This window comes from Eulemur rufifrons, chromosome 17 (assembly GCF_041146395.1).
Source record: "Eulemur rufifrons isolate Redbay chromosome 17, OSU_ERuf_1, whole genome shotgun sequence".
Lineage (NCBI taxonomy): Eukaryota > Metazoa > Chordata > Mammalia > Primates > Lemuridae > Eulemur > Eulemur rufifrons.
In genome coordinates this window covers 36,113,351-36,121,670 of record NC_090999.1, presented here as the reverse complement: position 1 = coordinate 36,121,670, position 8,320 = coordinate 36,113,351, and the positions used below count along the sequence as shown (strand labels likewise).

Here is an 8,320-nt window from a genome sequence, read left to right as displayed (position 1 = left end):
GTAGACAGGCACATTGAATTCTTCCCCACTTTCCTGTGTCTGAGGTCTGCGAGGCAGGATGTGGTTAAAAACTGAGATAGAGATTAATCTAAGTGCTGCATTTAACATTCTGTAGAAATCGTTCTGGTAAAGAGGCTTTTTATTTTCAAATTTGCATGAGTAATTATTTGGGTTTTTAAAAAGACTCCCTTAAAATTTTATTTCAACTAATGAACACCAGAGTTAGATGAAAGTATGAGGGATAAGGCATAATTTTATTAACTTAGGATAAACTCATAGAATGTATAATGCAAGTCTTGCCATTTGAAGGCTTTAAAATCTTAGTCAACTGGTGGATTTCATAAATTAGTTATTTGGGGGCAAACAAGGCAGTTGTGTACATTTTTTAATTTCAAAAATGGCTCTGCTGTCATGGTAGCAGCTCTCTGGTCTCACTGACTTTGTGAAACCATGTGAGCCACACACACTTGCAAAAACTCTTATCTTCCATCTGCAATGTATGTTGTATTGAGTGCGATTAGACCACCCGAACCCGCTCATGACCATGTGTGCCATTGTCAAACGATCCTCTTTGGATCACGTGTAACCTCGCGATTAATGCCCCTCAACAGCTGGCTTCAAAGATGAACAGTGCAAATGGTTGAAGGCGCAGATAACACAGGTTGTGTGCTGAATTGTTGGCATATGCAAGAGATATTTTTGGAAATATAGTGGCTGAGAACATGCTGCTCTAAACATTTTTTATCAGGATTACACACAAATATTTTCAAAATATTTCATATGGTAACACTTGATTTTGGTTGAAGCCATTTGGATGGATGGATAGAGTCCGACAGATGGACAGAAGGTTTAAGTGCTTCACGGAGCCCAGTTTCATAAGGTGCTGTTACTATCAGAAGTAACAAAATGACTGGATCATTTGTTTGATAAAGTTGCACGCCCTCCATGTCAGTCTTCCCTTCTAGTTGCGCAATTGCCAAGCACATTGTGTAAAGATAATTATGCCTCATCAGTTTCTTCTTTAGGTGGTGTCTTAGTGGCCACGTGGAAATGTCACCCTTGGTAGGAAAGATATATAATTTGTTTGTTCATTTAAAATAGCAACCTGCTTTCTAGCAACTGAAAGCTGAATAGATTTATTTATATATCTTTGGAGTATGAAGTATTGAAAAGAACTTAATCTGCAAGTAGAGGCTGTGGTTTTTATTTTGGACTTTGCTCAATGAAAAAGAAATAACTGTTTCAATGTTGATTTACTTCTTGGATCTTGACAATAGAAATAAGTAGTTTTTCCCTGAAATTTGTAGCTGTGTTCATGACACTTTGCTGCTGCTTCATGAAAAGATGTTCTAATGGTCCTGAGGGTCTTCATAATTGGTATCATATATCTTAAAATGGAATCACACCTAAATCCTTCCAGATCAATGAGCATCTCTCTCAGAATCTTCTTTGATGCACCTGGCGCTCAGTTGGCATTCAATGTTGGCTCCTTTCTCCTGGTAAGGAGATGATACCTCTCTCATAAACCATCTGTGCTTTGTAAGCTTGAGGTTGTAAGACAAGGCTCAGTTGGCAGTAGGGCTTTTCAGAATGGAGACGGCAGGAACATCCTGGGACAGATCTACAGCCCATACTCCCATGTTTGACAGTGTGATTCTAGCATGTGGTTTTTTTTTTTCTTTCAGTCAGATTGACCAATTTTCTACAACTAGTGCTTTGACCTTTGCAGAAAACAATTATGTTTACTGATTAATTTATAATTTTACACTTACCACTCTGAATTCTCCTGCAATTTTATAGCTACGTTGAGCCATTAGATGTGTGATATTGGAAAAGTCACTTCACCACTCTGGGCCTAATTTCTATTATTAAATAAGAAGGTAATTGGTTGAGCTCTAGAGCCCTTCAAGCCCCACATTCTACAGCCATGGTAATATCTAAATTCATTCATTTATTCAAGAAATACATATTGAGCCCATACTATGTGGCAGGCTTTGTGTTGGGTGTTAGCGATGTTGCAAACAACTTCAGATCTAGTTCCTCCCCCTCTAATAGCTTATGTCTCAGGCAGGGAATATGAGAATAAGGGCTGGGATGCCTGGAGCAGGTGAAGTTTGACAAAGCTCCCTGGTGATCCTGCTACTCCTTCCATCAGTTGAGAACTTGATATCCACTCAGAAGAGGTCAGTCACAACAGGCCATTAGGAAACATTTTCCCCCTGCAGATGGGCTAGATGAAATTATGTGGGGGTCATACCACTCCGTGTAGCCACAGTTTTGCCACTACACTGTACAGTGTGTATATAAAGTATTATTTTAGCCAATACTGGGTCCCTGGTCTTTCAGAGGCACAGGATTTCATTTGCATTCATGCATTAGTTATGCACTCTGTGAGTGACTCCTCTGTAGTGTCAGGGAATAAATGTTGGGACTGTCAGAGGAAGGGCTGGTTGAGTGGAATGTCCTTTGGCTTGGGCCCCTCTTCACACCATACCCTGAGGTTGCATGGGGGAAGGGAGAGTTGAACATGACAGCTGTCAGCTGTGAGGGTGCAGCTGCTACACACGTCTGTCGCCATTCTTGGGGTGAGGGCTCTGAGGCACTTTGGGGCTTGTGACTCTTTTGTCATTTGTCACCAATCTCTCTCTAAGATCCATTCTAGCCCTCTGTGTACCTATTACACCCATCAACCCTTTGAACTCTTCCTCCTCCAGGCAGACACACGCACATGCACGTACACGCTTACACTCATACACATACCCGTATAATGATGGTTGCGCGTTACCATTTTCCTATCCTCATCATCAGTTCATTTATTAGTCCATTGATTCTTGGATTCATTCACTGATTTGTTCATTCAACCATTCATTCACTTATTCATTCCTACGTAGGTCGGCACTGAAAAGATTTACATTACACACAATAGTGACTCAATCCCAGCACAAAATGCTTTGGACAGCCACCTGTATTTTCTCTCTACACCACCTTCTTTTCAGTGTCTGTCCAGTTTAGACCTCTCGTAGAGCTGGTCCCTTTCCCTCCCATGCTCCTTTCCTCCCAGCCTCCCTCCCACTTTGATGCCTCTGACGGGCTGTGCTTCATGGGACTGCTCGTAGGTTTAGGAGGTCAGGGCTGGCTGCCTGTGGGTTGGTGACAGGTGCAAGATGGCATCAGAAGCAAAAGAAGCTGATTAAAGATCAGGTTCTGAGAATACTATAAATATGCAAAATCGCAACCCAGAGAGTTTCCAAAAATTCCCCTTACCTCTCTAACAATAGCTCTGTGGTACTACCTGTGAGGTTACTCCAGGGGAGGCACCCGGAAGGGGAATGTTCTGGAGCCCAGAGACTCCAGCGTGCCTGGGACTGTGCTCACACTGGGACAGCAGAAGGATCCCACAGCCTGCTGTTGATTGTTAGCTCACTGTCTCCTTTGTCCAGTCTGGAATCTGGTTTCTTCATTTTCGTCTTCCCACAGAACAGTCTTTCCACTCCAGCTCAGCTGCAGCCAACCTTCATAGGGGTCGTTAAGCAGCACCTACCTTGTCCTAAATTCTCAGTCTGCTTTCACATGCCCCATTTCTTGCATCTGGGCTTCTGTCGTGAGCCTATTCCCAATAACCTGGTGGTGTCCCCATCTCCTCCTAGAACAGCAGCCTCCCTTTGCCTCGCCAGGCCAGCTCCCAGGGACCAGACTCACAAATACCTCCACGGTCCACAGACTCCTGGTTGGTGTCCTGGACTGCTAAGGGTGATCCAGCTTGAATGCCCCAGTCCTGTGTGTCAAACACCTGCTAGAACCCTCTTTCCCTCCTCAACTGCTTGCTCAGACCTTCTCCAGTTGCATTTGCCCTGTGTCGTGCATGAAACCAGAATTAACTGTGGCTGCATAGCTCCTTTTCGCTCCCTTGTGTTTTACCCCTAGGGACAGAGATACTTCCAAGTCCTAGTGTCTCCTCGCCTTCCATCCATCTGCAAGTAGCGCTAGGCCTGGCTGAGTCCCACAGAGTGGCACAGGCAACAGTCATGTGTGAATTCAAAGTTATGGCATGTGCTGTTCTGTAGATTCATGTCACAGAAACAGGAGCCAAAACTTGAATGAGCAGAGAAAGGAAAAGGAAAGATGCTGTCTAGTTTGACTATTTCCCAATTTCACATTCTGGAACATGACTATTAAAGTATCCTTTGGGCATATGCCGTTCAGTTTCCCTTTATGCCAAACCCCCTTATAATGTGATTATTTGGTATTATTTTCTCTAAATCAGTTTGATGTGTCTTCAGAGGACCTACTTAGTAGCAGGATATCACAGTGAAAAGAGCACAGGGCTGTGTCCTGGTCCAGTTTCCCTGGAATGTAGTAGTTACTTAAACCATTCAAAGTACTATATACACATACAAAGTTGCTTTCTTTGACATTAATCTTAGGTTGTTTGTAAACCTTTCTGAAAAATCACCTTTATGTTATCATTTTATTACAAGCCACTTTGTAAAAATAGGTTGAAAAGTTTTATTGTTTCCATTTTATGGATGAGAAAACTGAGGTCAAGAAAAGGTAAATATGGGATTTTACCCAAGATATTGCTGATAAGCAGTAGAACAAGGGTGAGAAGCCAGTTCTGCTTCCCCAGGCCAGGCCTGTTTTGTTCTCTTCCCTTGGGGCCTCTCTAACCCAGCTCCCAGCTCTATCCCTACTCTCCTCAGTGCTGGGGCAGAGCTGAAGCGAGCCCTCAGGTGCCAGGCAGGAGAGTGAGGAACTGAACAGCAGGGATGGGTGGAGGGCCGGGCTGTGCCGAGCAGTAGGCTAAAGCTGAATTGCGGAGTGGGAGCAGAGTTCCGGGATCAAGCCAGAATTTAATCACCAAAAGAGAAAAAAATTCTGGGTTAATATGACAGGCATAAACTGTTTAAGCAGATCAGGATCAAACCAATTGCAATTGGCCCATTATCATAGACAGGCTCAGGCATAAAGTGGTCTGGATTAACTTTCTGGGGAGGGGTCAGTTTGCACCCCTTTGAAGGCTCAGGCCTAACTCTGAAGATGTGGCTCACTTGTTGCAAAGGCCTTTCGCTCAGTCAGTTTGCACGCATGCGTCAACACCGGGTTATCAAGGATTTACTCTGAACCATGAGATATGTTAGGTGCTAGAGATACAGTTGGGAACAAGCACATGTAGGCTCCCTGAAGCATGTAGTCTAGCTTGAGGTTTTCCACCTGGGCACTACTGACATTTTGTTGTGGGGACTGTCCTGAGCACTGGAGGATGTTTAAGATATCTGTCCCCTACCCACTAGATACTAGTTCCAACTCTCCAATTGTGACAACCAAAACCATCTCCAGACATTGCCAAATGTCCCTGGAGTATGGGGAGGAAGGGACAGACCACCCAAGGTTGAGAACCACTGGTCTATTAATAATGATCAGCAACCACTGAACACTTGCCAAGAGCCAGGCACGGAGTCGGTACAACCAACCAAGAGGTTAATGATGGAAACTCTTAGCAGGCCCCCCTTAAGCAATTCATCAGATTCTCCAAGGCTCCCCATGTCCTCCGTAACCCACAACAACCAATTCCAAGGGCACATGGACCACCTGCAGCCAAGGACTCTGGTTTGCCTGTGTGCTTCTGCTCAGCATGTTGAGTCACACGCTTACAAAAAGAAATTTTGTTTGTTCCTAAACCTGTTTGTGCCTATTCTACTTGTTATAATTGTGCAACTTAATTAAAGAGTACATAAACTGATTAAATATGAGTGCGAAGAGTTGTTCCTAAGAAAATTAAGTGGAATGCTTTTGAAAAATCTGATGAAAAACTTTCTGTTCAATTAAATATGAATCAGAACAACTATAAAAAGGCAGAAAAAATATAACAATTTAGCAGATATAAGTTCTTGCTACACTTTAAAGAATCCCAAACTGAAAATTGTTGCCAACGCATTGTGAATCTGGATTAGGTATAAGATAAAAAGATGGAAAGTACAATTAGCAGATCATTCTCAAAGAAAAGGCCTATGCCCTACATAAAGATGTCTAAGTAAATCCACATTTGTATGTTTTAAGTTAAAAGAAAAACTGTTTAACATATGTATGGTATTTAATGATTCTCTATTTTTAATTTATCAACCAATTGCCTATCTCAATTGGTTCAGGTAAGTAGGACTCTCTTGTATTACCCTTGTTTTTGAGAGGAAAAGTTGAAAGAGAGGAAATTTATCAGGCACTTACTAGAGATGTTATAGGCCTGAGGTTATTTGAAGGATTGAACCCAAAACATGGATATCAGACCAAACCATACAATTGACATCTATAATACAGATAAGAGAATTAGTAAAGAAAGACTGAAGAGATTCCCATGTGCCCTGTTTTCTCGATTTGGCCACATGGTAGTAGATATTGTGGCTTTAAAGACCATGAAGATGTTGTATTTAAAAATCTAGGGTCAGCCACAAATGCCTTGAGACAGTTACAAGGATTTCCATTTTCTGTTAAACCAATGCAATCCAGTATGAAAAACAGATTCTGATATAATAAAAATGTGTGGCATTTTTGTTAACAAGGAAAAGAAAGAAGAAAAGAAGAAAGCGAAAACTGTGCAACAGACTGCAAAAACCGCAAACAAAAAGTCTGTTCAAGCCAGGTGCGGCGGCTCACACCTGTAAGCCCAGCACTTTGGGAGAATGAGGTGGGAGGATCACTTGAAGCCAGGGACAACCAGCCCGGGCAACATAGCAAGACCCTGTCTCTAAAAAAAATTTAAAAAATAGCTGTGAGTGGAAGCATGTACCTGTAGTCACAGCTACTCGGTAGGTTAAGACAGGAGGATGGCTTGAGCCCAGGAGGCCATAATGAGCTATGATCATGCCACTGCACTCCAGCCTGGGGGACAGAGCCAGACCCTGTCTCTACAAAAAAAAAAAAAAAAAAGCCTGGTCAGGGAACACCAAATTCAGTTAGTACCCAAGAAAATCCATCACCAAATCTTCAGGTTCCTGATTATCCTCCACACTATATTTTATTCTTTATTAGTTTATCAGCAGAGACTAATGAGGTGATGTTATCCATGCTGTTTAATCAGTTCCCTGGTTTCAAGAAAGGTATGTTTGGTACCGGGGAGACATGGCATTGCTTTCGTTGAATTTGAAAATGACAGGTAGACTGGAGCTGCCAGGGAAGCTTTACAAGGATTTAAGATTACTTTGTACCATGCCACGAAGATCACCTGTGCCAAGAAATAACATTTGGTTTAGTCATCTTTAAAGGACTTGGTATTATTTATAGTGTTTGTTTTGATAACATTTGGTCAGGTCATTCTAATAATTAGGGGTGGGGAAAGTGAAAGTGAAAAAAAAAATAGAGAGGTAATTTAACTAGGTAACACATCCAGGACACGGTGAGCCAGGAATGCAGTTTAGGTGTGCCTGGCCATGGTTCAACCTCTTGACCATGATGTGATACACAAAGAACACCCCACCCCCACCGCAATGATGCTCTTGATTACATAAAATTAAGGATTTCTGTTCAATCACAGAGATCATGGGCAATGTCACTAGACGGTAAATGGTAGATGTCTACAACATCTAAAACCAACAAGGGTTCAATATCTATAATAAACAAAGAATTCCTAAAACCAAAAAGAAAAAGAAAGCAATCCAAACATAAAAATGGACCAAGTGTGTAACAGGCAATTGATAGAAAAGGAATCCCTAAAGACTAATAAGCATAAGAAATGAACAATAATTTTAGTAATCAGAGAAAAGGAATTGAAGACAACAAAGAGATACCACTCTGTGCCCCTTGGGTGGGCATGAATTATCTGGATAATGCCACCGATAGGCAGAGATGCAAAGATGTAGGAACCCCATGCACTGCTGGAGAGAATTCAGATGGGAGCAGCCACTCCAAGGGAAACCTGGGCCCTACCCTGTGACTCAGCAATTTCTCTCCTGGGTGTACCTCCCCAAGAAATCTTTATACAACTTGATTAGGGTATTTGTACAAGGATGTTTGGTGTGGCATTATGAGTTAGCATGGGTCTTTTAAGAAATAGATACCAAGATGTGGATTAAACCAATTGAATGTACAAAGATTTTATTAGAGGGAATACCTGTGAGAGAAAATGGAAGGGATGGGAGAACTCATATCACAATGAAAGTCTGACCCTCAGTGAAGGAGAAAGGGAAGGAAGGTTGGTGGAAGCTGAGGAAAGTTCTTCAAATCCACTAGGAAGTCATCAAGCCAAAATAAGCCATGAGAGCAATCCTGTGTCTCCCAGGGATGGGCAGGCCTGCCTTAGTGTCCCTGCTGTACTCGGTAACTGGCTAGG

The 8,320-nt window shown here is 42.3% G+C and overlaps 1 pseudogene; it reads left to right on the top strand.

Moving 5' to 3' along the window:
• The first annotated feature begins 6,269 nt into the window (after window positions 1–6,269).
• Window positions 6,270–7,232, top strand: LOC138398296 (U2 small nuclear ribonucleoprotein B''-like; annotated as a pseudogene).
• The last annotated feature ends 1,088 nt before the right edge of the window (window positions 7,233–8,320 follow it).